The following is a 27600-nucleotide window of genomic DNA, read 5'->3' on the forward strand; positions in this document are numbered from 1 at the left end:
CTTTATTTTCAAACATTGAAGTGGAAGGCAGTGGCTACGGCTCCATCAAGATACCAGGGGGGCTGAAGCAGCGGGGGACACGCCAGAGGGTACGCTGCTCAAACATGTCTTTACGACTAAGGCCAGATTGGGCTCAGGGGGGGAAGGAGATGGTTGCTCTTTGAAAGCCTCCACAGTGTCTGGAGATGTGGTCCTCACGGCTGTGGAGCTTGTTATCTGTGGAAAAAACACAACTCAGATGGGGCTACATGCCTCTTTCTAAACCCACGCACACTTCTGCTTGAATAGGCTCTGTTCATCCTCCCATGTCACTTTCACTGAAAACTTGGGAAGAAATTCATATTATAATTTTGGTTGCCATTCTCCAGTTTATCCTCATTTGAATATAAAATGTTTTCCAAAATTTCAGCTTTTAAGGACCAAAGTTTTTTGTTTTTCAAAAAGTGACTAATTACCATCTCTGCTTTGGAAAAGAAGTGTGCTTTTAAATATTTTGAATGATTGACCAAACAGGCACAAACATGCAAACATTTACCCCGTTTTTCATTTTGTGTGTGAAAGCTGGAGGTTTTTTTTGTTTTGTTTTTTTTGTTGTTTTTTTTTGTTGATACATGATATTAGCAGCTATTCACTTGAACTGATCCAGCTCAAACAGCTTTAATTCCAGAGGGGTTTGGATTAGAGCATCTCTATGTTAATGAATTACAGATGTCACTGGAAAAAAAAATCATGAATTCTGGTCGACTTGTGGGACTTACCCTGCCAAGTTATTAGTACTTGCGACACAAGTGCATTCAAATATGCCAGGAAAATGATTTTGTGATGATGATGCTGATGAGGATAATAAATTCTTGAGTGAATATGCAGCTCCTGACATTTAGCTGTGGTGCATACTTTTCCAAAATTATCTTGCGCTTACATATTTAGGACGCCATTTTTCAGCTTTATTCAACATCACAGAAGACTGAGTGATTGTCTGCGACGATCGTATGATAATGCTGACCTGGCACGAATGATTCTGTCTATCAGCGTCAGCGATTTTGACAATTCTTTCACGGATAATTGTCTCTCCGTCCATCAAACAAACGACTGCAGTAGAGTGGGGAATCTAGGACACCTCCTGAGGAAACCTACAGCACGAATCCTCTCGCACACAACATACAGACATTTATCCCTTTGCCACCTTCACATTGAAATATGGCTTCCGAGACAAATGTACATTCCTGGAGGTCCCATTGATATGACACAGAAAATCACACATTGCCGGGGTGATATTTTTAGACCCGTGCTCCTCTGCTGGGCCGAACACACAGGGATTTCTGAGTGATTGCCCATCTAAATAATGCAAAGTGTGTTCTCCTGCGCACCCGAGAGGCCCCAGATGCAAAATCACTTGGATGACAGCGAACAGCTGATGAGATGTTTTGCCACAAAAGTCTTTCCATGTTTCCTTTTCCACATTGTGTTTTAGTGGTCTCTGAGTGAGGTGTCTAGGAGATCGCTGCTTTCCATAGAAATGGAGGAGAAAAGAGCGGCTCGCTGTTACAAAACAAGACTTTAATAAAACGAACTAAAACTGTGAGGTGTGGAGCTATTAGTCAGCTCTTCTTTATGTGTATTTTTTCAGCTTTTTTCGTTCCCTGAGTCAGACAAACTTCTTAGAAAATGAAAATTTCATCTCAAATAATGGAATAAGGACGTTCTGTGAACACGGCACTTGGATCTAAACTGCATCCGTTTCAAGTAAATTTTAATTAATTGCGCGATATAAAAGGCAGTTTCTGATTTACAACACAACTATAAAAATGAAAAAAAAGTTTCACTAATTACCCATGCGAGGGACAAAAGCAGAAGAAAAGGCGAGTTAAGGCTTTGAAAGAGAGGATCAAGGCTGGATATTGGTAACACTGCCAGTAAAATAAAAAAAATAATAAATAAATAAATAAATCCAAATCCTCATTTGTCTGAATAATGAGAAGATCCTGACTGTAGCTGGTTGCATGAATCAAACAGAAAGTTCTCATCTGTGATTAAAAACAGGGGCTTATGCATGCTTCGAATTTTTAAATAACTCTTGAAGGACACGAGATTTCTGAGATGCAACAACAGGGGTGTTTTGTTTCTGCACACAGCTCCTATCAAAGAGATCCTCTTATCAAAATGCACAGGTATCAAACTGCTCTAGTCAGTTAAAGAGCAGACATATAGTATCACAAGGACAAATTTGAAAAAAGTTTTGAACATTTAAAAGGTATATGGATCTGCACATCATCTGTATGTGCAGTATAAATGGACTTGATACACTGATTGATTAGCGTTTCATCACACTGCAGAGTGGATGCTGTTCTCTGTATGATACTGTACAGTATATACTTCAATCCACGGTGCTGACGAACAAAGAAGGATATGAATTCATTTCAGGATGAAGCTGTATTGGGAGACATCAGAGTGCCACTCTAAAATAAGCTGCACGTTGACAGTAGTTAATGAATCTTTAATGTTTCTGCTTAAGTTGTCAGGGAAAGAGAAAATGGCTTCACTTATACCTCTCATGCTAAAGCAGTAATAGAGCTCTCCTCTCTGCATGGTGCAAAAACGATGACTGAGGCAGCCATCTTGTTCTCCTCACACTGACACAGGGGTGAGAATCAACACAGGCCCTGAGATACAGTACCATCACAATACAAAAGTCATAATGTTATTGCTATTTTAAACATTTTGCAACAAGTTGAGTGCAAAACCATATATTTAGGGTTGGAGGGTTACTTTAAAAATGTATTTTGATACATTCCTTCCTTTGTTATCTGTGAATGCATGTTTAGATGAATGATTATACACATTTAAATGTAGTTTGTTAAGTAAAAAAGTACATAAGTAAGTGTTTAGTTCACACTTCACATTCAAACTTCAAGTAAACTGCCATAAATCTCTCCACATACACACCGACATCAGTGTTACCACCAACAGTCCTAAAATATTTCTCAGTAGTAGTATTAACAGGTTGGCTAGCTAACTAAATTTCTGTGTCGCTAATGTTAGCGGTTGGCCTGAGAGACAAAATAATGATGCCATAGCGGTGCCTACATCTCAGGCAGTTGCAATACAGACAATATATTAAAAACTTAAAGGTAGAATCAGTAGAATTTGTCAGTTAGTTGATTGTTGAGTCTTATTCCCAGGACATCAAATACAGACGTTTTTCATTGGTAAAGCGTCCCGAGCACAGCAAAATAAAGAGAAAATAAGAACGTTTGAGAAGGCCTCTGTGGATGCAGGAGCAAACACACTCCTGGTGGGTCGTGGGTGATGATTGAGAGGGATTATCTTTTCAGAAAATCCTGCATGATTTGCCTTTAAAATAGTAATTGTCATTCTTTAATTTGAGTTGTTTGAGAAAACCTCTACAGATTTAACACACATCATACAGAATATATCTGTACAGATCACGCTGTCATAAAAAAAAAAAAAAGTACATTATAACCAAGGGAACAAGGTAAGTATAACAAAATACTGGTTACATATGAAAAGGGGACTTCAATTTCAGATTTTGATTGCTTCACTTAACTGTTGTTACGCAGTTTACAGTTTGTTGAATTCATCTCCGTGTTTTCAATAATTGCAGCCAACTGTAATCACAACAAGCCAATTTATGAATTCCCCCCCCCCCCCCCCGCTCGACTGCCTGTGTGCTGATGTGATCAATCTTTACACTTTACTAATGAGTGAAAAACAAACATAATTGAAGTAACACTTTCGAAGCACATCAGTCCCGGCTATGTACCTCTATACTGCAGTCCTGTGAGAAACCACTTCATGATTCCAGTTAATCCACTAAGATTTGCATGTTTTGTTACCTGGCTTTTGTTCTTTGTAAATTCCAGTTTGTAAACCTTTAAGCTACAGATTTCTAGCACCATTGTGACATTTTTGTAGCAGTTTAGCCTGACACATCCATAATCCTCTGAGAATCAATCAAATATATACACACATATATTTAGAGAAAGAGAGAGCATTAAGTAATTATGAGTGAAAATTGTGAGTGGCATTTTTCATTTAAACACATTTCTTTGGCTTTCAAAGTGCCTATTATACAGTGTAAAAATATAGAGGAATGTTTTCTGTTTGTGTTTTTCTACTCAATACATGCATGTGGTTTGAGCTGTGTTAAAGCTTTCAAAACAGTATTTATCTAATTATATGCAGAGTTTAGATATATGATAAGCTTGTCGGTCAGTCATGATGCGATGGTTTGTTTTTAGATACTAAATTTCCTGACAACCCCGTGGGTGGACGTAATGGGCACTCGGGTTAGGCGTGCATAGTATCAGGTCTGTCATGTCAGAGTACATTGTTTGTGGCAGCTCGGACACAGACTCTCACCACGCTTCCCCTCATGGCCGAACTCAATCCTTTCCTCAGACGCAGTGAAATGTTCCTCCTGCGAGCTCAGGCTGCCTCCCACGGGAAAACTATCAGCAGACTGTTCGGTTTTCCATGGAGCCGCGTTTCTGTTGAAAGCAGGCAATCTGTAGTCTTGATTGCGTTACTATTCTTGTTTCTACCTCACTGTTTATTTTTCACGTGACCTGTGAAATTATGTAAATGCTAATAGAGGTTTTCCCTTGGAAGTAATTCTCCTTTTTTGTTTTATTTAACTCAGTGCTATTTAAACTGGAACTCTATCCAGCACACTTTCATTTTCTGCACAACCCTGTCATCAGGTCATGATTAATAAAGACTTCAGCAGCAATAGAGACCAGTTCAGCCAGAAGGCATATTAGTCATCTGCCCACAGTGTCCTGCTGCAGGAATCTTCGATAGAGTGCCTCATTTCGGCGCCACCAGTCCACCTGAGCTGCTAATTGATATCATTTCCTTATTTTGTAGATGTTACAGACACATCACTGAACATGCCTACGTACATTACCCAGCACTCGCTCTCGCTGCAGCAGGTGACGTGTTGTTAACCTGCCATTAGCTAGTAGCTACCATAAACACGAGCTCATCAGTCGGCAGTGTGGCCACGGAGGTGGGAACATAGATATGAAACACTAGATACGACATGTTTGCTGATGATTAGCTAAAAAGCTGAGGTTTAAAGCTTGAGATTGGAGCACAAGAATACAAACTCTGTTACTGTTAAGCATTACATTAGGGCAGTATTTTGTATTCATTTACATAATTTAAAGTTAAACCATGATTTAATCAGGTTTAGAACTTAATCACCAACAATAAAACAACACCCAACTCTACTGATATAGTGTAGCTTATGCATCTGTGCCCTAGAACTTTACTGTCAGTGGTTAAAAACACGAAAGCACTGCCATTACTATCTGTACTACTTCACAACCCTGTATCAGTGAGCAACATCACACTGAGACAGGATCTCACCGAGACAAGTTTCTGTCAGGGTCAGTTGGCCGGGGCACAAAAAAAAAAAAAAAAACACAAAACCTGGCCAACATCCCAGTGAAAAACTGTGGTATCATTGCTGTGGTCAGTTAAAGCAGAAGGCAATCCAGCTAAAAACCATGAGCTTGCTTTATTCTTGAGTTTGACTGGCTGGTGGGTGTAATCGCTTAACATTGGGGTTGGCTTAAGTTTAATCACTCTTTTAAATTCATATATCCCCCATGAAAGTACTAATCATCACATGTAACCATGGCAACATGATAAAACAGTCAGCAAACGGATGGGAGGGTTCCTGACATTTCCATGTAACAAATATCATAAGTGGATTTGCTTATACATAATAATCACTGAGGGATAGTGAGTGCAGATGTGTCCTTTGTACGATATTGTAAGGGACCATAGTTCCTTTTTATATATTCTATATTATTAATTTATTTTTGTTGTTGGTTGTTTCTTTCCCTCTCCTGCAGCTCAAGGCTATGATCGAAAATGAAATAGTGTTTAAAAAAAAAAAAAAAAAAGCAGTAGCATTTAAAGCTTTGAAATCAGGAGCATTTGTTTCATAACCTTCCAAGTTTAAAATGTTGAAAAGCAAAAGTAAGGTCCTTTTTTTTGGCCAAGTGACCAGGGTGTAAGCAGGATAATCCATTCTGAGACATGTGTTAAAGGATTACACAATGCACTCATAGATGCAATACAGTATGACACACTCAAAGAACCACACTCCGCTTCTAGCCGGATGTTTTTTGCCTCTTTGCATTGCGCATTCAATGTAAACCTTGTTGTGGATTATCCCTTTCTTAAAGCAATAATGCATATCCAAAGTTCTAAGTCAGACCCTGACCAAAAAAAGCCAACAAAGCTGAATAAATAAATAACAATAGACGTGAAATCAGATGTACTGCTGCTCCAAACAGTGTCTGTACTTCACCTGCAGAGGAAGCAGCCTCTACATGCGTGCCAGCCAGAGACAGGAAATGGATAAAAGCAAAAAAATGTCAAAGAGCAAGCTGTGCGTGTTGTATCTATGGTATAGTGTGCATCGCTCTGTTAGCCAGCTGAACACAACATGCTAATGCCCCGATGAAAACACTTAGAGGGGGACGCATGTGTCGAGGAATGAAAAAGTCAATATCTGTGAGCCACATTGTAAAACAACACAACTGCACGTGGCCATGGGCACGCTAACAATGGAGAGACATGAAAGCTGAAGCACAAAGTAATTAAAATTCTGTGGAAATATAAATATCAAAAGCGGAGCTGTCAGAACAGACTCTGATGGCTGCCTGCTGAGGGGAAAAAAAAAAGTAGGGCCATGTTGGCAATAGTTGACAACCCTGGTAGTCGAGCTTCACATTTGGACGTGTGGAAAAGGAGGTGGTGGTGTGTATGTGTGTGTTTTTTTGTGTGTGTGTGGAGTGGGGGTGCTTTGTGCTGTCAAAGCTGTGGAAGCTTGGGATGAAAAAAGGATATAACCACTGCCAGCAGATAATGTCACTCAGTCTTTGTATTTAGGAGCGGGTGTTTCAGCTCTGGCTAAAATATATGAATATGGTGCATAAAAGCGCTGCAGTGTAGAGTGAAGGAATAATGTCCACGAGTTGTCCATTATGTGTCCTTTCTAAAAACAAGCAGGAACAATAAAACCAGTCACTGCTGTGCACTGAAAAGACACTGTCCATTAAGAGCCACAAGATATTTTCTGCACCAGACAAAGCTTTTGATGCTCATCATCATCATTCCTTTGATCAAAATCAAAGATCCAGATGAAGGACAGCGGATAATACCTCAGAAACCATGATGATCATCCGAGACATATTACTGTGATGACAACATCAGGAGCGGTAATGGTCAGGTCCGGGTCTTACCTCTCTGACCAAATTCCACTGAGACTTTAGAATCTCAGATGCAATTTTACAACAAGACCTGGGTCAATCCATGTTTCTAAGCTTTGATTCAGCCTCTGTGTTGTTTGACACTGAGGGCAATACAATACCGAACAAAGAGCCAAAGTTTAAAGAAGACAAATAAAGCATATGAAAAAGAACTTATACGTTTCACTTGTTGCAAAACTGGAAAAATCACCTAACACAAACTAGGGTTTCCTCCACATTGCAAGCCTGGTGGCCCACCGGACCTGAGCTGACCCCCTACGCGGCCTTGGCATTGGGGAATTTTATTTTCAAGTGATGTATTTGTAAAACGTTTTCAGTTGGAAACACGTAATGGTTGGACAGCTACACTCGGGGGAGATGAAGGCAACCGATGCTTGCGACTGCCCCTGCCGTGGTGACGTGGGCATTTCCAAATGTTGCCAAAGCGACCCTCAGGCAGGCAAGGTGCATTCGGAGTGTCGATGGTCAATGTGTCCTCCAACTCGCATTAGTTCTCGCAGCCAGCCGTGTTCTTCATCGACGCACGAGTCAAGCGATCCGACGAGTTGTCAGGTTTTGTTTGGTTTAGACCAGAGAAGGTAGGTAGACAACTTGATAACGTGGATAAAATGTTTTAAAAGATGTAATGTTGATTAAAATGTGAATGCACTACAGAGAGGACCTTATTTTGGAAAAAATATGCACGGTAGAAAACAGATGAGAGACACATGAATGAATTAATTGTGCCATTAATTACACATGCGTGACATTTGAAAATTTAAAAGATAATTTCACAAGTCGAAAAAGTCACAATATAATTTCTTTTTGTTGTTGCTGAAAAAAAGCATGTCTGTCAGATTCTTTGTAAAACTCTAGTTGATGATTTTTTTAGAAAATTAATTATATTAAATAAATGGCTTGTTTATAAAAACAAATCACGTAGTAATATTTTCAAATCTCCAGGCAGCTTTTAGGACTAACTTGATTGTAAATACACATTTTTATTTTTATTTTTTAATTTCTATTTATTTAAGTTGACACATTTTTCTTGTTTTTACTGTGCTTATGTCTTTTATTTTTCTGTCTTTTTCTGCAGTTTTTTTTTGTGAGTTTTTCTGTTTGTTTACTTTTGCCTCGATTTTAGCTCAACTTTGTTTTACTTTTGTTTGGTGTCACTGTTTGGCTTTCTGTTATGTTGCTTCTGAGGTATCCTACTTTTGCTTTGTCTGTCAAAGCACTTTGTAAACTGTTGTTTGGAAAATCTTGTCGTCTTCGTCGTCATTGTTATTAATGTAAGGTCCTATGAAATCTGGGTTATGGCTTTTCTCAATTCTGCAATGCTGGCAGTGATTATGTTGTCACAGAAACTATACGGCCCTGCCTTTATCCTGAATGCTGCCATCAGTCTGTCGCTGATCCACACTGGGCCCACGTCAAAAAAGTCTAACAGCTTTGGGGGGAATCCTGGGAGTCTCTTATTCAGCGCCGCTCACAAACTCAACTACCAATCAGTGTTGATAAAGATGAGAAATATAATTTCTTTTTCACCTGTGACCGAGATCAAGAACAGATTTTACAGTAACTGATGCTTCCTGTTCACTGTGATGGTGTAGAACAAACAATAAGAGCATCGATTTTTGGTTTAAAGTGTCTGCTGCCATTGAAGTTGCTTTATAAAAGTACAAAAAAAGCAGAGACAATACAAAACTTTTAGAAGACTAATAACAGCAACTGCAGATATATCCCATGTAGACAAATAAAACAAACTGAACAGCAGTGCATACTTAATATCTAAAGTCTCATGTTGAAAAGAAAAAAGGTTTTAATACATGAAAGCAAAACGACTTTAGCAGAAACTTTTGCTGTAAAGTGAAGCTAAAGAGAATCTGATGCTGCGTGTGAAAATATGAAGTCATTTGAAGACATTTAACTGACATGCATTATACTATTTTAAAGGTCTGAAAAGATTAACAACTAATCATAATTCCTGGAGCAAAGACTCTTCTCTAAGTCTAAGTGAAGTATTTGTTTGTCTTAATTCATGTTATTGTCACTGAAAATGAATTAACTAATTCTCTGACATTGTTTAACCTAATAGGAAATTAATTTGACGTCAGAAAAAGTTTGATGGTACATAAATATATGGCATATAATTCAAACAGCATAACTTATTGACATTTAGCTGACATGCAATATACTTAACTAATAATTTATTAGATTTTTTTTGCTGATGTATTTAAAAATAAAAAGTGAAAGAATTCCTGGAGCCGTGATTCTGTCTACTCCTCTGCGAGCCTGGCAAATACATAAACAGATGCATGACAGCATATATTCATGAAGCATCCTGCAGTGCAGCATGTGCATCTGTCCTCCATTCCTTAAAGATGTTCTTCATGTATGTAGGCGAACAGCACAGTACCACGTGACACACTAGGGTGCCGAAGGAAACCGGCAATAGCACAGGTGCTACCATAAACGCCGCCTTCCATGTATTTAACCACGAGGGTCACTCACGAAGAGGATTCCCATCACCTAAATAAAACAGAAAACGAGTGTTGAGAACGTAATTGAGCTGCCATGTACGCTTATCGTCACTGTCAAAACACAACCAGGTGCCCCGAGTACCTAAGAGATGGCCATTTCTTCCCTTCTTTATGAAAATTAATCGTTTCACGGCCACAGTAAATGACATGCCACATTTGTTTATGGGCTTGGAGTGAATTGATAGTGAGGAAAACACGTATGGGGGAGGAGGGAATGCGGCCACTGACCCATGCTAGTCTCGCGCTGCATTTGCATTCATTAGCTCAATCAGGGAGCCTTCCTAACTCTCTCCATCATAAATGATAGATAACTGAGGAGGCTGAATAGCCACTGAGATCAGTGAGACCCACAGAATAGATATATTTTGCTGATATAAATTATTCATGTGACTCTCGTGCTGAAAAACAACATCTGATTGGTTCTTAAGGAGTAGCTGGGATAAAGATTATGCAAATGTTGATCACCCATAATTGAGCATAATTGCATTGCATATGTTTGTGAAGCTCTTAACAGCCATTGCTCCCTCCTCAAAATTTGTTGTAGCACACAAGAGGGGTGACTCACGCACTCACAGGCACCTGTTCAAGGGACAAGAGGGAGGAGCAGCATAAATGTAGTGGATGACATTTCTGTCCAGGCCTCTCCTGGAAGCAGCAGCCAGGTTAAACTTGCAGAAGAAGAAATTACAGTGAAGAGGACGTGAAGTGTTTATTGTGGACTTTTTTTTTCCCCCTCCAGCTTTCCGAGAAAACAACGGGCATCATAAATGTTTCAAACGAGCCTAATTGGTGCTGTTTGATGTGCCGCCGTTGTTTCTCTGTCCTTTCTGTCAGTTGTCACCCCCCTCCTGCCCAAGGCTGTGTGACAGAGGCGGACTCAACTCAGGCCGGGAAGTTCAGCACAGGCACAACAGTGTGACAGCAACTCAATTACTATGATACCAGTCATAATCAACAGGGCTGCAGGGAATATCGGCATCTGTTCGGCACAGACGGACAAGGCATCGCTGTCAATGCACAATATTCCATACAGGTTACAGCAGTTACATAAAACGGTGGCGTTATTTGGCTCGTTCATAGCGGTTTGAGAGGGAAAGACTGGAGAAAACTGCAACATTACTGTATACGTGTATAAAATGGTAGGACTACAACAATAACCGCATTACAGCAGTTAATCCCAAGGCATTTTGGGATTGCCAGTGGCTGGTTAACAACAACAACAACAACTGTTTTATACATGGAAAAATTGATAAATAACCACACAGATTTACAGTGTTGGATTTATTTTACCATGTCTCACCATGAAGACACTGCAGGTCAAGGGTTGATTGCAAAGCCTCTGAAAGGGATAACTGCACCAGAGATGACGTTGTAAAGCTTTAACGCTAGTGTTAGCATTAGCATTTCCCGCTACTTCAGAGCTTTTACGTTTACTTTTGCGAGTCTCGTGGCAACTGTAGGTTCTCCTACACCCTTGGAAGTAGAGGGTGAGGTGAGTTAGTTGCGATCTACAATCTCACTAGTAGACACAACTAAATCCTACACACTGTCCTTTAGGGTGTCTTTATTCTTTGTTTGGTGATAAATATGGTATCATGGACTTCTAATCGTGGTGTAGTCATGCAGTGAGTTTTTGGTGTTGTTATACGTCTAGTACTGTCACATAAATGTAATTTATATAAAACTGGAGCACTATGGAGGTTTGTGACTTGCTAACAAACTAGACTTGTATAATTCTAAACAATAATATCACCAGCCAGTCACTTGCTCCGGCCTCACTACCACAGTTACAGTATAATCAATAGTCTTAATATAGAACTGAATAATGATACTCAGCCTGGGCTGCTGAATCCCACAGCATAACGGGAGAGACATGGCCCGAGGTGCAAAAACACTGAATAAAACACAGCACCAATCAATCGCTGCGCTTCCAAATCAGACAAGGCCGATTATCTCTGCTGCACTAAAGCTTGTGCATGAGCAGAGGAATGAGATAAGAGTTAATAAGGTCATATATTTAACACTCAACAAAGTCACATACTGCATGTGTCTGCCAGAAAACACAAGTTTCACACAGTTAATACTAACATGCAAAAAAGCTAACTAAATTGATTCATCAAATTCTCCACACAATGGATTGTTTCTCCCATTAAAAATGCTAAAAATCCATTCTTTGGAGTGTCCTTATTAGCACTACAAACATTGCTTCCAAACTCACAGGAAGCGAGAGAGAAAGCCAGCCCTCTGTTCTTCATCCATCAGAGGTGCTCAGCAGTCGAGACTGTGTTTGCCAAGAACTGAAATTCAAGACACCTGCTACAATAATGCTGCATTACAGTCAGACTTCACCTTCCCATTCAGCGCCGTGTTCAGATGCTGGTTCTGATCATGAAAAGACAGGTCCCCCGAGGAATATGTTTCAGTGGTTCAACAAAAGATAAGAGTAATCCCAACAGAACAACCATACATATTCAAAAAGTCCTTGTTCCGGCGCCTTTGTTGAGCAGTGTGGTATACCCAGAAGATCTTTCAACCTCACAGAATCACCAGGAGTTCACAAAATAATCACTGTTTTACAATATGTTTAACTCGCTGTGAACAAGGCAGTCTTCAGCATAATAGAGACACTGCAAGGTAGGTTGAAGAGGGATGGGTCCCAAGATAAAATGAATTCAAACTGCTGCTTAACTAGGCTATCTACAAGCCTGAGGAGATTTATGATTTTATCATTAGGGTATGCTGGATACATTTGATATACATAGCATGTCTGCTGTGATTTTGATGTACCAGTGCAGCTGCAGTGTGAGGTATATGAGATAAAAATGCAGGCTTCATGCCACAGTGGATCACTGTGGTGAAAAGCATCTTGTTAAGCCCCAAAGCATGTTCATTCTTCGAATGCACGAGGCTCCTGATAATCAAAAGAAGCCCAACGGTCTTCGCAAACAAACTGACAGGACTTACAGATGCACTCTTGCTTTACCAACTATCGATCATAAGTTTAAATGTTTATTATAAAAACATCTCAAATAAATGGAAAATATGTCAGAAAATAGCATATTATTCATGCAAAAATGAAATGACTAACCAAAAAAAACGCAGCGTGATTCTGAGTGACATTTACAGCCCAATGTGTACACAAATAAATGACAGACGTGGAAAATTTGAGCAATAGTGTGATTTTTTTTGAAACGTGTGGATTTTTGTAGCAGTGTGTAATATTGCTGAGGAGGGGGATCAGCACATTCAAAACACAATGTCTCCTGTGTGCCAGAATATTCTTGCCAAAATTAATATGAGAGGTTTGAACGCAAGCCTGCATTTTGATCATTCTTCCTTTCAACATCCATCCTTTGTACCACAGACAACCTGTTAAGTATTTACAATGGTCCAGCTGCTTTTGTTGAAAGAGAAAAAAAAAAGATTCAGAGTTATCATGTCCATATGCCAGAGTATTACTCACTTTCTAGAGTGTCAAGCTATAAAGCTGAAAAATGATCTATCTGGAGGGGCTCACGTTCTCCTTCAATCAGAAATGAAGACATAACATTTTTTAAGGCCGCGCAGAAAGGTCAGCTCCGACCACCTGTTGCAGCCGAGCGGGCAGCTAATGAAAGTTCAAGTCAATTCACCTCGTGCGTCTGCAAAAACACTCACATTATTACCAAAGAGAATGAGTTAAACTAAACAGCGATTCTAGTAAACTGAGACGTGATGTTAAAAAAAAAAAAAAGAAAAGAAAAACAACAGTCAAGGACGAATACAATAAAGAGGCACTCCCAAGCAATGACACTGGAAGAATGTGTGCGCTGTAGGCTTCACGCTGACAGGAGCTGTCAGATCACTGTGACACAGAAGCACCCTTAAAGCTCACAGAAGTACACTCATATTCTTGGAGACACATTCAGTGGAGTCTTACTTGTTTGGATGTTGAATGTTTGCTTTTTTTTTCTTTTTTTTTTAAGGCTTTCTCTAAAGTGCTGGTACTGAGGACTTTCTCATGCATTGATAATCCAATGGCCCCTCAATGATTCAGCAAGCAGTGTGGGGAGAGACAGCCAAGAGCTCGAGCTCTTTGGGCCTTTTTAAAATTTCAGTAAACTAAAGCAGGATTGGAGGCAGCGGGGCCTTTGCAGGCGCTCACAATCTTCACTCCTGAAATCGCTGTTTCCAAACTCATTCAAATTACTGATAAGGGAGCAAGACGTGGGTGTCTGTGAGGAATATGCGAGTTTACCAACTGCTGAGTATGTAAACAGGGCCTGGCATGTAGAAACTACACGGAAGAGTGTGGATTTTTTTTTTTGGGCAAGAAGATGGTTACATAACAATTTTCATGAGACAAAAATCAGAAGATAATTCAATAAATCATGATCCAAAAAGATTTCTGACGGCCAGAGACATCGAATGTGGTTCATCTTTTGATCGGCTGTCTCAAAGTTGCTGTGTTTGACTGATATCCTAAATAACTGCGGTGGACGTTTCAGGGTTCAAATGTTTCTTCATGCCTTAATTTAGTAACAAGTGCTGCCTTTGAATAAAAAAAAAAAAAAAAGCTGGCGCAGATTAAAGGACTCCTGATGAATGAACTACAATCAGTTGGCTGTTTTCTGAGATTGCCTATTTTTCTAAATGGGCTAAATTTCATGCAGTTTAAAATGCCAAGACTGCTCTTGTAATGTAATTAAGTTGCAATAGTTTGAGTGTATTTTCTAGTCTTTGAGCGGGACAGAGCGTACTGGGACACACTATTCTTCACTGAGTGGCCACACAGCTGATACCGCAATACAAAAAAATGAAAACTGATCAGAAACATTCCATTGTAGGACATTTTGTATTCCACTGCTAAAATAATGGAAGCAGAGGGCCAATTAATCAGGCACTTGTTTACCATTCTCAAGGCTCTCCGTGTTCATTAGTCTGCCGAAGCTGCGCTCTATGGGTCTGGAGACAACCACAGGAGAGGAGATCCATCTACACGCCGCGGGTGACATCCAGAGATTTACGAGCCAGCGCGTGCCACACGCCACATTTCCCATCCCCATAAGACAATAAACGCTTCATTATCATTTTAAATTGCTCCTTTTGTTTCTGGTAGCGAACAGCCTCAGCAGCAGCAGAATAACTGAAAAATAAACCGTGGTTCCAGAACACCCTCAACACCACTGTCCAACCACCAGCTAAGGGACCTGGCTCTGAAATATGACGAAGATGTATATTCATGTGGAAATTCTCATGAAGTGCTGGAGGGAGAAATCCAGGAGAGCAAGAGAATGCATGATATTGTAAGCCAGAGTAACTAAATACAGCAATTAGGATTTTTCATGGCTGGCAGCATCTATTTTTAATTATTTTTTTTTTTTCTGTGATTCATGCATGAAACTATTAATGAATTCTACATTTCTTTGAATAAGATATGAAACACGACAACTACTAAGGCTGAGCAGTATACTGATATAGATCAAGATATTGTCTTAGATTTCAGGTAGTTTTATATCATAATATATAAAAGTGCTGCATTAAAAGTGATGTAATGTCTAGCTATATTTACCCACTGAGACATTACCACATAACCAATGATTATTTATTAAAAATCTCATTATGTTAAAGGAGAAATCTGGGATATTTTTACTGTAATATGTGATTAGAGATTAAGTAAACATGCAAAGTTGAAATATTTGCTACTCTGACGACAACCCTATAACTGCAGAGTCCTCCTTTGAAATTTCTATTCAGGTCCAGAATCACTGTTTAAGTTAGTCAGTTTCTTGTTAATTAAGAGTTAAAATGAATGCTGAATAGTCAGGGAATAAATATTATGACTTGTAAGAAATAATTAAATACTTTTTACAAGGAGTAGATGTTTATAATTGTTGAACTGAGCAATATGTTAATGAAGTTTGGCAGCTAGTAAGACAGGTAGCCTCTAAACTCTATCTCCAGAGTTTGCATTTTTGGAGCAGTGGGCTTTTGTTTTCACAATAACAGGCTTCACTTTACATTGACAGACAACTGACAGCTGATCAACTTACAGTGGAGGACTTTTCCTCGCATGTTGTTGTCAAATTACAATGTTGTGCTCGTCTTGTGCTCCTTCAGTGTTCCTGCAGCCTGTCTGAGCTCCTGGAGGAGGAGGAGGCTGGGGAAAACAACTTTCTTCAACCATAGATCGTGTATTAAATAGGGACACAACCTATTTAACATACAGTCCATGGCTCAAACTTGCTGTTTGGACTGCAGTACTCATTTATGGACACACAATTGCTACATATTGCTCTTTTAATATTTTGTAAAAAGATTATGTATAAAATTACCAAAGATGCAGAAAAAACTCATATCTTTAGAAATCTAAACAATCACAGAAAGAGACATGTAATGAATAAAGACCACAATGAATCGTTTGAATGGATGTTCCTTTCCTTGAGAGCCAAAGAGAAAATGGTCCTCTCTTGTCAGCGGGCCAGCTGCATTGATGATTATTTTCCACAGCCCATTTCCCCACTTAGTCATCTGAACAGCACAAAGGAGCAGCAGAAGGTGTGAATTATCAAAGAGAGGTAAAGAAGTGCAGCGAGACAGAGACAGCCAAAACTGCTACCTCACACTTAAGTAAGCCTTCCTGTTTGTCTAGCCGAACAGGACATTTTCCTCTCCGACTAAATAGAGTTCAGTGTGGGCTAAAGTCTGTGTGTGAATAATGAATAATTCAGGTTGGAGGTGAGTGGGATCAGTTCCTAGTGTGCAGGGGGAGATTAGCCACTGGTTGCCCCTGACAGATGGAGGCCTTACAGCCCGATGCAACACAGACCCAGGAGAATATCAGGTGTCACCTCATTACACACTTCATAGACTTTTTCAACTTCCAATGTTACCTTCTCTGATTGGAACAACCAGGGCAACTGCAAAAAAAAAAAAAAATTAAAAACATTTTTTGTAGAAAACAGATTTCATTAAAAAGTTTTAAATTAGATTTTTCTGTCAATATATTACCTGCTTGGGTGTGCTTTTTCGCTGCATCAATTTTCTTTAAAGAAGCAATACGTAGCAACTGAATGTGATAAAATGAGCACTGCAGTCCAGATAGTGAGTTGGAGTCACGGACTGTATATTAAAAAGCTTCAGTCCCTATTTAATATACAATCTATGATTGAAGCAAATTGTTTCTCCCCGCCCCCTCCTCCCCAGACTCAGGAATGCTCAGGCAGGCTGCAGGAACGCTGCAGGAGAGCAAGACGAGTGCAACATTGTAAAGTGACAACAACAAGCAAGGACGAGTCCTCCGCTGTGAGTTGATCAGCTGTCTATGATGGTAAATTCTCCTTCAATGTAAACCTAACCCCGTTAACCTGAAAACAAAAGCTCACTGATCTGAATATCACGCTCTGGAATTCGCTACCTGCAAAATTCCATTAACATTTTGCTTAATTTAACCGTTATAACTCCTTCTAAACAATTATTAATGATTTCTCATGACTCATAAAGAGACACTTAATCATTTGGCGAACATTTGGCGTTAATTTTAACTCTAATTAACATGAAACAGGCAAACAATTGAGGCCTGGGATGGAAATTTCAAAACAGAACACGCTGGCCGTAGTGATGTTGTCAGTGAAAAAAAGTATTTTAACTTTGTATGCTTCCTCAATTTCTGATGACAAATCGTGGCCATTTTATGACTTATTAAAGTAATGTATATTACAGATTTCTCCTTTAATATAGATAAGTTACTCCTTTTATATAAAAACATTTGGTTTTGGTTTGGTTTGGTTTTTCTCAAAGGTAGCACTAAGCCCAAAAATAAAGCCTAAGCAAAAGAAACAAAATGTTTCATTTATTTATTTATTTATTTATGGCTATCATCAACAGGGTTTCGCTCAATTTTCACATGGCTGCAGTGAAAACAACATCGATTTGAAGGGCTCGTTTTTATCTGCTATTAAATGGGTTGCCTTTTCCATAAAAACACTTGGTGGAATTGTCTAGTTTAAAGAGGGAGTAATTTACTCAATATGAAAACTGAAGGGGCGTCTATTCAGAGAGAAAACCCAGAATCTCTTTTCACCAACCGACATCTCATGGACAATTGCAGTCAATAAATAAGGTAAACCTCATGTTCTTCCTCCTTGCCACGCAGCAGGGCCATTCCTTCAAACTGCATCAATACGTTTTTGGCTCTTAACTTAGAATTCTTTCTAATTAAGTATGCGCTGGTTAAAGTGTTATTTTTAAAAAGCAGTGATGAGTGTGCAAACCCCCTCCCTCTCTCATGCTATCTCTCCCTGCCGATCATTATCTCTTTTTACATCCTCCTCCTCCTCGCAGAGCTTCAGGCGAGATTTACTATGGCCTGGTAACCCAGAAAAGAAAAACTCTTAATGTAAAAGACTCACAGATTTTCACGGTTTACTTTTTTTTTTTACTGGTGACTTAAACATTACAAGGTTTATTTCCTACTTCTTCTGATAAAACTTATTATTATTCCAAACCGCTGCATAATGTTCATTTTGCCATCATCATTTTTACTGAATTTTGTCACTGACTTCACTGTAGAGCAAACTTGTGAGCTATGCAGTAAAACAGCGAGTGTGTACTGAAGAAGAGCAGCGCCTGCAGACCAGGTACAGATATATCAGTATTTATAGTTAAAGCTACTGCAAGAAACTTTTATAATTTACAGATTGTGGAGACCAATGTGTACAAAGGAGGTCAGTTTGCACTGTAATAACAACAGAATATAACAACAAAAATAAAATTATCTAACTAAAAAGCTCCTCCCACTTTATTTTAACTGGCTAATGTTCTATTCACTGTATCTTTGACTGGAAAAATGTAAAAACAGGGTTGTTTAATCCTAGTTCAGCATTAAGAAAAACAATACAGAAAGAGCCGATCTTCTTGGGGAGAGTTTGGTTAACTTATGTAGATAAGCTGAGTCTGAGTCATAGCCAGTTAAAAACTCCTCGTAGTAGCTTTAACTGACCACACTTTGACCACAAAAACTAAGCCCAGACTGAAACCTGATTTATTCCCGCATAACTACAACACTGAGGGCATAATTTTGTCTGTATGACAGCTATTTCCACCTAAGTATTGTAATGTTTATTGCAAGATATCGACTATCTATGGTAATAATTCTCGGGCTTAAACGTCTACTGGACTGAGATTGGGTCTCTCAGAAAAAATCGCAAATGCAGCAGTCATTGGCTGTTTCACTTTTATGTCACGTTTTGAAAAATCAAAGACAGCACCAGTCAGTCTTGATTCTTGCCTGGTAATTGACGCTGACTGCCATAAATTGGTAACAGACCAATTAAGTGTCACTTTAACTTCCACATTAATTGTTTCAGAGGGGTAAGAAGTCCTGAGTGATCAACAGCCAATGTGACAGGCTGCTGCCTGCATTAAACCGAGAGACTGGATGTGCTGCAAGTGAGAATTACCTTGCCTCGGCAGAATAACATCTCCTGGTGAGACACCCTGGAGGAACGAGGACATTCTGTTTTATGCTACCATCTTATTAATACACAGTAAATGGGACGTATCTCAAATTCGTATAAGATTCATTAAAAAGCTGCAGAGTCTGATCTGGCAGAGGATTGAGTCTGATCCTTTCATTGTTCAGTATATATCTCCCAAACATCCAGTGGTCATTACAGGCCCAAGTATGGCTAAATTAATGGTCAGACCATTATCTTCCAAAGTCATGTGGTATGACTGAGACAAAACAGAGTGCAAATCCCACAAACACACATGCAAATACATAATATGTGCACACACACACAAACATAACCAGAGGCTAAATCTAGGGATGAAAGAATTACTGGTTTCAGGATGAACCAAGAAAAAATTCCCAATGATTAGTATTACCATTTCAAGCTTTAATGATCATTAAAACTTTGTTTGATTACCACGTTTTGAAAAACTTGTGCTAAATACTGTCCAGCATCAACCATAGTTAGCAACAGTCTCCCTGATGCAGGTGCAGCAACACCCCGGGTTTGTTTTGCACCAGTGAAAAGACTGACATCACACATTCGACACACTCTAACAAAACTGTGTTAATACTGAAAACGGTGATCACTTTGGACACTATGTTCCTGAAATTTTCATACCGTTTCATCTCTAATTAAATCCTTTATTAGGGTGCCAGGTCTTAAGTCTGGCTGTAGCATGTAAAGAATCATGCAAAAACGAGTTTGCAGCCTCACCTGTTCACACAAACACCATGTGATGGTAACACTCTCCCACCCAATCCTAGTATACCTTTTCTACCTGATACTTAAACACATGCATAAACATGTGAGAGGAAAACACAGAACAGACAGGAAATATGAGAACAGTCCAGACAGAAGAGGCCAGATTTACTGTGGGTCCTCACTGCAGAGATCAGTGAACTATGCTGCTCATATTCATGAGTGCTAATGTAGATTACACTGATAGACAGGCTAAAAGAGACCAGCTTATTGTATAGAAGTTCCTCTTAGCAACAGCCTGTGAGGAAAAATACACAAATTATCTGCTTAGTTGATACAAACACGGTGATAGCTGCTGGTCTTTTCCAATTCCAATGGAAATCAGCCACTTCAACAAGCTTATCGGGCCACCAGCAGCACTTAATTGCTCAAGGTTTGTTTCATCCAGGCCTCTCTTTGTGTTTTGCCTCTACTGACTTTCCTGATGGAAACTGAAACAACCTGAATCAATTTACCATCTGGCGTGGTTTCAAGCCAGTGGACAAAACAAAAGAAATCCAGAGTGTTTGATGTGTTGTTGGGTGGGTTAGGGTAAGAGACATTAAAGAAAAGAACTTGGTCCTAACAGGACTGATGTTAGGACTGAGCTCAGTTTAAATAATTAAGAGCACAAAGAGGGCAGAAGACCTCAGATGCACTATGAAATTCATTAAGCCTTCTCCTATCTAAACATGGTATTAATCAGAGCCATACCATAAAACTAATAGAAACCCTTTCAAGAGTCTTATCTTTAGAAAGTTAAAGAAAGATCCGCACTAGAAAAGAGAAGAAAAAAACGCAACCATCACCAGGCATCTGCAACCCTCTCTCTGAACCTGCTGGTAAACTGTAAATGACCTCAGAATGATGACAGCGGGAAAGCCGAGAACAGTATGGCTGCCGTGTTTACCTGCCTGTCTTTTTTCCGCCGTGTCAAGCCGTGAGCTGCCACCGGAGGCCTGACTGACAAAGGCCCCGCAGGGTGAAGGAGGGGGAGGGAGGCGGGCTAGACTGAGCGATGGATGCCCTATCCATCATGGCGGCCCTTGGTGGTGGGCTAAGGAGTCGACACGTGTTGGTGAGGGAGAGGCGGTCAGTGAGGAGTCAGCACTCTTTGACTACTCCAGATCCATCATCCCGACAAGAGCCGCACAGAATCTGTCTGTGGGGTGACAGCCGGCAGAATGGCTTCTTCCACTCTGGGCAAAGAGCAATGTGCTGACCAGTAGGAAAAGGTTGTGAAAGGGCCGGTCGAGAGGATATCGTTTAGAGGATTTGGGGAATCAACACTATCTTAGGGAGGGTTTTGGAGCAAGACCCCGTGTTGCCAGATAGTAAGAATAAGCCAGCTTAGGAGATATGATGGCTTTATTTCTTATTTGGGGAGGAAAGAAGCATCTTTATAACAATGAAGTGAAACAGGTTATTAAATTGTAGCTCAGAAACAGGAAAAAACTCAAATAAAAGATGAAAAGTAAGATGATACAGAGGGTACTGATACTATATTTGTGTTAATTCACTCTAAGCAATTTGGTTGCACTTTATTTTACAATGATAAGACATAACAAGCCATACTTTGTATTAAATTAGGCAAAAACTATATATATATTCTTTAGTACACAGTAAAGAAACACAGCTATACCACAACTGGACACCACACACTTAACAGTACACTAACAAACTGTATCATATTAGTCAAAAACTAGTAATAATATGTTCTTTAATAGACAGTGCAATGCCCTTATCTTAGAGAGTCATTTGGGACACATTACAACTGTAAACTAAAGTGTATTATTCTCCACGGTTACACCTTAATTACACTTCATTAGAAGGTAATTACGGACATATTAAATCACATATCTGCTACTTCAGACACACCTTCTTTGGCTGGTCCCATAAAACTGGCATAGTAACCAGACCAATGCCATCTTCTTTGATTAAATCACATTATCTGCCTACAGTATTACAGTATCGAGACATGTGCAACCACACATTTATAGAGTCAGATTCAGTCTCTGCATTTAACCCATCCAAGAATTAGGAGCAGTGGGCAGCCACTGTGCAGCGCCCAGAGACCAACTACAGATCTAAGTCAGCACCTTGGTCACAGGCACTGACAGGAGAATTGACCTAGCAGACATGTTTTTGAGTCTGTGCAGTCACCCAGGGACAAAATATTCCTCTACCTCTATAATTCTGGCCTTTACTTGGTAGACCCGGTTCACAGATTTTTTTTTTTTTTAAGCAGCAGATAAGTGATTTCACAGTACAGTTTTCTTGTAATGTTTCTCTAATTACCCACTAAGAAAGTCTAATAAGGGTCTAATAAAGGGCCTAATGCTGTCAAGTAATGGACATAATATTTTTAGTTTTTGTCTATGGCTTGTTATGTTTTATTAGTGTTTTATAAGTGTACCATTAGATGTATAGTGTCTTATTAGGGTATAACTACTGTCTAATGCAGAACATTTTTCTGTTTTTTGTCTAATTTAGCACAAAGTACAGCTTGATGTATCTTATAAATGTAGCATTGGGTGTATGGGGTCTAATTGGGGTATTGTTGTATTTGCTTAATGTCTAATAAAGAACATATTATTTCTAGTTTTCGTCTAATTTGATACAAAGTACGGCTTGTGATGTCTTACTAGTCTATCATCGGGTGTAGCGGGTCTAATTAGGGTATAGTTGTGTCTGTTTACCGTCTAATAAAGAACATATTATGCCTAGTTTTTGTCTAGTTTGATACAAAGTATGGCTTGTTATGTCTCATTATTGTACTATGAAATAACTGTGACCGATAATTGTACCTATTCATGCAAGAGACTGATGACTCAGAGAGCACAATAGGATACATGATAAGATCTTGATGACTCATCTGACCACACAATGCAACACATCTATAGACGAGTGTGATGGAGCAAGAGAAAGATGGTGCCCACATGCAGGTCAAGAGAGAAAGATCAATCTCGAGAGATTGATAGAAAGGGGAAATAGGGAAGAGGGAGGCAGAGGACACATGCGACAGAAAGCTCACATGCATGAGAGAGTTCACAGTGGGTACCAACCTCCTGTAGATCTGAAGAATTAGAGTCATACAGAAACATCAGCAGGGGCACAAACGCTGGTCTCCTTGTTTAATATATCACCACTTGGTAAGGGAAAAAAGGCAATGTTTGTTCTTGCCAGTTCAGGTGGAGTGTGACAACTCAAGTCATGTTGCTGTTGTGCAACAGATCAGTAAAGAAACAACACTTTGTTCCACAAAACCACTGCACAGGTGAACTTAAAACCTCTGCAGACACTAAAAAAGAGTTGTCTTTCAGTCTTTATACCATTATTTGTCAGGACTGATGACTTGTCATCAGCCATTTTCAGAGTAATCTGCAAGCGTCTAATCTCTGCACACTGATGTAGTTGGTGACCCTGCAGCGCTCCGACAGAGCACTCTGTCTTTTTAACGGCACTGCTTTTTGGCTCCCGAGGTGGATTTGCTACCCCAACATGCGGGGAATGCTAAACACACCAAAACTCTAAGGTCAAGTCGCAGAGAAGACCCATTAGGACATGAGCTAGTTAAACTCTGACACTCTGCCCTCAGCCTTGACCTCCTCTGGCAGGATGCTTCTGATAAGACTACTGTTGGAGCCTTCCACACACACATTGTTAAGGAAGGGAGCAGGGAAAGGGAAAAAAGAGCTATGCTGAGCCCTTAGTGGAGTTTATAGGAGCAGCTGTATAAAGCAAAAGTGGTCTTGTTATTATCTGCTATCCATCCAACCCAAACCAAACATTCAAACTCTGTTTAACTCTATATTTTTATTAAAAGAGATGCAAATACTCTTTTCTGAGATGTCTGCTTTACTAAAAATGTCACCTATCCAAGACCAACACTGGTGTCAGCTCATTAGACAGAGCGAGCGGCTTGCACAGACAGGTATTTTATAAGCAATCCTCTCCTGCAAAAGAACAGAGACCGCAGAGAATACCAAACCTAATTGCATCACTCCAACATGACAAGAGGCACACACAGAAGCCTGCAGTCATACAACTCATCAGAGGAGAAAGGGAGAGGAAAAATGGGGAATGAAATCATTTTTATGCACATGACGCAAGGGGATCTAGCATTCATGAACAGGGATTACCTGGTGCTCTGTCATTGTGGAGTGATAACAGGAGAGATGTGCTTTCATTTTTCCGTGCAGAGAGCAGGCAGGGATGAGAGAACCACTGGGACGCTGCTTGTGTTCTGCAGACACAGATGCAGGTCGCACACTGCACCCTTTGACAAAATGAATCACCGAAAACACCCACAAAAACACCTGTATCCAATACAGAAAAAACATGGCTGGAGGCCAGGTTCACGTATCCTGTGCACATAATGCATGTTGTTTCACACATGCAAAGTGCTCTGAGCTTCAGTACAAAAAAAAAACACAGAAGAGGAAGCTCTGGAAAAGCTAATCGATGAAACAGGATGAGAGCAGGCCAAGGGAATGTCGAGCTGAAAATGTCAGTCATACTGTACCGTTTAATTTTCACAGGAATTACTCTGGGTGGAGCCGGGTGTGTGTGCTTGAATGTGTTTGACTGCAAATTTGTGTGTAATCTGAACCGTAGTATTAGTCTAATCTAAATCAACAGATCCAATCATGCTGCAGGTATCATTTAGCAATGAGGGCATTGTGCCTTTGAGCTGTGCAATCTTCTGTTGATTGGAGCGCTATGAAAAGCGGGTGCTAAGATGCTCACACAGGCTTCAAACCAACTCCTAAATACTGCCTAAACTCAAAAGGCACAGATACGCTTCCACTGTTTTCTCCACTTCTGAACAAAAGATTAGTTGGTTTGCAAAACAGAGATAAGTCACATCAGACTGTGACGATTATTAACTGAGCGACTGACTGTCTCTATCAGTCAATTCTCACAGCACAATTGAGAATCAGAATATTTTTTACTTCATGTTTGCATGTCGATGCACTGCACAGTGACTGGCAGCTGTGTTGTATTTTCAGCAGGTCTGCACAGTTAATCAAAATATTATCGAAACTGCAAGATGCAGGATCCAAATCGCAGAAGCTGCAATTTATAGATAAAGGAAAATTGTGTGATCAAACATCTGTATAATGAAGTACTGTGGTGCTGCAGAGATGCCCTGGCCTACAAATCTTGTGGTCCAGATGTAAGAAAACATTGTTTGGTGCAGACCCTGACAAATGTTACATAATCACGATTCTTTTTCAGTGAAAATTAAAAATTGTGACGCAAAACTGATCACTCTCACTAGTCTGAATCATATCACAATTGCAACATCTGTCAAAAATAATTGCAACATGATTTTATTGTATACCGTACTCAAATATTAACCGTGTTTTGTGTACTTATTTTGGCACTGGAAAAAAGAAAACTAAGTACATGCTAAAGTGCCAAAATTTCTACCTAAATTGCCGGGCAACGAAGGAAAAGTAGAAAACAATAGTGCTAAATTCAACTTGGCAGCTAACTTAGCTAGTGTATCAGCAAATAAACTAAATTACTTGGTTAAATCCTCCAACTGATGCAGGACAAGTAATTATATTGTGGTAATTTTTCAATAAAATCTGTGTTTTGTTTGGTACGAAGTTCGGCAGCACATCATTGCATCATTTCCCGTTGGTACAAATTGGCAGGTTGTAGGTTAATTTCTTGGACACTAACTGCCGAAACAGAGATAAGCACAAAGCGTGATGACACTTTATAGTATTAGTTTATAACATAGAGTTGGGACACACTGATTGTCTTTTTACACTGGAGTTGTAGCCTTTTGTTCTCTTTTTTTTAATAAGCGACTTACACGAAGAAAAGACCCTCGGGCTAAACCTGAAAATAAATGAGTTGGCTCCCACTAATTGAGCAGTAATCGCGATGTGCCGTTTGTTTCTGTTGAAGAAACATCATTTGCTGATAAACATTTTTCTAATCACAGCTGCTGCAGGCACTGCTTCCCTGTTTAGTGCCAAGGTGACCCGAACAAAACACGAAATAATGTGACATGAAATAGGGACGCTGCCAGGAGCAAAATGGCCTGTCACGCTTCCTCAATATGAGGAAATGATGAGTGCTATTTTGCAAATAAATCTGGCACCACTACTATTAAAAAGGTGGAAAACAATCAATAGTTTTCCTGCAACGCATGTGTGTCATTGCTAACCAGCAACTGGTCTCTGACTAGATGAGTGAGCAGATGCAAACTGTTTCCCGTTGTGGTGATTATGAGGTGAGCACATCTCATAAAACTTGTCTTGACAACCTAATTGATCACAGCAAGAGGCATAATAAATCCCTTACACAAACTGAGAGGTATATCAAGGGACCTTTGCATTGTAGCTTAATTTAATTACAAAGCATAATCAAATTAGACCTGAAAAAGTAAGTCATCTTATTAAAATATCTTCTCTTTCTTTCAGTCATGCAACTTGACTGCTGAAGTTACACTTCTTAAAGTTTCCCTGTGGGTCATAATGAACTCACTGGACTTTAATTATTAAGTGAAAAATGAATTGCTAGCATAACAAAGGCAACAGCACGTGAAGACAACTTTATCTACTCCTGCTGTTGCTACTTGACAATACCCTTCATGCAATCTGCGACTCATTGTTCATTCACATCCACATGTCCAGCACACAGACTCAGTCTCCACCCATCCACCTGCTGTGTGTATGATTTTCAACTAATGGTTTCATTCAATGTGAGTGAAGGGGAGATTATTGGCCAAATTTCTGTCTATATGAGTGAGAGGAAAAGCTAGTCAGAACTCAGTCATCAGACGCTTAATTTACAGAAGTGATCTGGGCCTCCAGATCCCTAGGCTCTGTGCAGTCGTGGCTTTGGTAGAAGCCAAATGAGAAATGTCATTAAGTGGGTCTCATCATCGAGTGATGCCATTCTCTCTCGCTCACAACTCACACAAGCGTGGCACGTACAGACACACACTCACAGACACCCATAGACTTTACTGCCCCTAACAGGATGCACTTCGACAGACAGTAATGAAAGTGTCTCATTCACGATTCCAATCAAAAGCTCATCAATCACAGCTTGCATCTAAAAAAGCCTCACACGCTCCCCGGCTCTTGGTGAAAAAAGGTGAAAGGAGGGAGCCTTGGTGCAAAACCTGAGCTAAATTTAATCATGTGCTATCAAAAAAAATAAACAAGCTGCCAGAATAAAGACAGAGCTGCACAGAGCAAGTACAGTTCACTAAACCTCATCATCACAGTCATCGGAATGAGGCTGTTTAGGTGACAGCAGATCAAGGCAGGAGATTGGATGAGGAGAAGATAAAGGGAATGAGCATATGAATCACACATTTCTCCATTTCTAGTTTATTTGCAGTGATAATGTACTCAAGAAGAAAAAAACACAAGAACTCATGCCAAAATAAATGCTTAACATGGAAACAATAGAGAAGAAAATATAAAATTGTACAAAAATGTTAATAAGACCCATAAAATACCCCTATTTAAGATGAAAATACAGTCAGAGTAGCAACAGTGTGTGTGT

General features: G+C 39.7%; 1 protein-coding gene and 1 pseudogene across 1 annotated transcript in view; both read right to left on the minus strand.

Annotated features, from left to right (window-relative positions):
* macrod2 (mono-ADP ribosylhydrolase 2) overlaps window positions 1-27600 on the minus strand; it is a 551038-nt gene that overhangs the window by 264825 nt on the left and 258613 nt on the right. The gene's annotated exons all lie outside the window — the stretch shown is intronic.
* On the minus strand, window positions 7709-7854 carry LOC146315180 (5.8S ribosomal RNA; annotated as a pseudogene).

The sequence above is a fragment of the Lutjanus erythropterus genome, chromosome 14, assembly GCF_056507025.1.
Source record: "Lutjanus erythropterus isolate fLutEry1 chromosome 14, fLutEry1.hap2, whole genome shotgun sequence".
Lineage (NCBI taxonomy): Eukaryota > Metazoa > Chordata > Actinopteri > Lutjaniformes > Lutjanidae > Lutjanus > Lutjanus erythropterus.